A 2,393-nucleotide genomic window follows, 5' to 3' on the forward strand; every position below is an offset into this window, starting at 1 on the left:
TGTTCTCTTGCTGTGCCTCCTGTGTGTGCTTACTAATTTTCCCCACAGAGACTACAAATTAGAAGCACGCCCACCAGAGGATCACAGTCGCTGAGAACTACACTCACCTGTCCATTACACACTCACCATCAAACCACACTTGGCATTGCACACTTACACCTCTGTTTGTTTTGTTTGTTTTGTTTTCTCTTCTTCAAGGTCTGTGTCAGTCTAGGTTCTAGATCTCCCTCACCGCGCCAAAACATGTCTCACACAACAGACTCTGTTAGACACTGGTAGGACCTTGAGACATGGCTAAGTGTTGCAACAGACAGCCTCCTACCTAAGGCTGCTGAAACACTGAGGCATCAAACACAGAACCAGCTGGATGACAACATAACAAGCCTTATGAGACAAGAGCCAAGTCAGAGCTACAGTCACAAAGAGCTAGCCAAGATCACCGGCTCCTTAAGCCACACACTCATCGCCACCCTCAAGCTGAGCGACAGGCACGCCGCCCATCTCCAGCAGGAGCTAACATGCGCACAACGACGCGTCGAGCAGCTAGAACTGGAGGCTCAGGAACGACGGGAAGGGCCTGATGAAGTGGAACAAGGCACCGAGGAGGAGATCACTAGGCCAAAAGAGACCCTAGCAGCTACTACCCAAGAAATGGAACAAAGCAAGGCTGACTACGCTGATCTCTCCAACAAGCTACAATATGCAGAAAAGCTCCTGGAAAAGGCAAAGGCCGACTTCAGAGACAAGAACGGCCGAATTAAAGCCCTTGAAACTCACCTGGAAGAGTCAAGAAACGAGATCAGTCGCCTAACACTACAGCTGGACAACATCAACGAAAAGTCCGACAGCATCAGAGAGGAACTCAGACACGCCTACGAGCTGCGCCCTGAGCCTACAAGGACAACAGCTCGTGGAAAAGGCAAAGGCCGACTTCAGAGACAAGAACGGCCGAATTAAAGCCCTTGAAACTCACCTGGATGAGTCAAGAAATGAGATCAGTCGCCTAACACTACAGCTGGACTACATCAAAGAAAAGTCCGACAGCATCAGAGAGGAACTCAGACATGCCTACGAGCTGCGCCCTGAGCCTACAAGGACACGACGGGCACCAGTCTCACCCCTGCCAAGCAGGACCGGCTCACCTGTTCCTGGACTGATGCGTGAGCAAAAGGGGGAGGGGGCAGTTCTGAAACATTCACCAGCTCCCTCTGAAGAACTTTACCTCACGACAAAGCTAAAAGAACTTGCTCCAGCCAGCCACAGATCATCGCATGGCTTGGACCTCAAAGACATCGACAAGCTCGCCAAAAACATTGGCAAATTCACCCCAAGTGTGCCAGGTAGCCAGGATGTCCAAGTTTATCTGCAAGACGTCGATTTCCATCTGGAAATGAGACCCAATGTCACTGACAAAGATAGACTCTATTTGCTCCGAACAACATCCAGCCCTGAAGTGCGCAGCTTCCTAGACCGGCAGCCTACTCACACAAAAACTGATTACCACCTGCTCCGAGAAGCCCTCATTAAAGAACTAATCGACCCTGAGTCAGAACAACGACTAGTGGCTGCCCTGGAGACGAAACAAGGTCGTCATGAATCTCCTCAAGCCTACTACAGCCGACTCAGACGAGCGCCAAACTCATTTTGAAACTCAAGAGGAAAAGGCTCGTGGGAATCCAACGGAACCTCCAAGGGAAAATGACAAACAGACCCGGGAGCAACCAGTCTAAGGAATCAACGGAGGAACTCGCAAAGATTCCAAGCTGACCGAGCTCAAACTGAATCCACACAAGAACAAAAGACATCACAGTGTTTCGACTCTAATGTCTGTGCTCGGCCCAATGCCTGGCCTACGCAGACCCAGGAAAGGAAGTCTATCTGGACGCTGGATTCTCCAATCACTGCCTCAGTGCAGGCCTATATCAGCTCCATGACAAAGACAAGCGAGTGGTCGCTTATGCCAGCAAAACACTGCTTCCCCCAGAATGTGTGAAGGGTGTGAAGGGATGCCCAAAGCATATGTCGATGGCTTCTCCTACAATCAACAGGGCAACCTGAAAGCTGGAGCGGGAGTGGTCTGGCTCAACAATGACCCTTGCCCGCCGCAACAATTCAAATTAGGCCCTCACTCATCGCAATATGCAGAAATTGGGCTTAGTTTTTAACAGCAGATGGCACTGTGTGCTTTAGAAGTAGCCGTATTCTGCTTGATTCCAATTCCTTACACACGCACCACTTGAACCTAAAATAATCATTGATAAAGTTCGAAAAGGTTGAAGTTAATTACAAGGATGTTCACAGTGGGCAGTGTTTACATTAATCACGCATCATAAAAACCGATGTGCAACTACATTTAAACACTTACATTACTCAGCCGAACGCACAAGCGCTCT

General features: G+C 49.5%; 1 pseudogene; it reads left to right on the forward strand.

The window, feature by feature from the left end:
- Nucleotides 1-243: 243 nt before the first annotated feature.
- On the forward strand, nt 244-1,648 carry LOC107689340 (uncharacterized; annotated as a pseudogene).
- Nucleotides 1,649-2,393: the final 745 nt, after the last annotated feature.

This window comes from Sinocyclocheilus anshuiensis, unplaced genomic scaffold, assembly GCF_001515605.1.
Source record: "Sinocyclocheilus anshuiensis isolate Anshui unplaced genomic scaffold, SAMN03320099.WGS_v1.1 scaffold1335, whole genome shotgun sequence".
NCBI lineage: Eukaryota > Metazoa > Chordata > Actinopteri > Cypriniformes > Cyprinidae > Sinocyclocheilus > Sinocyclocheilus anshuiensis.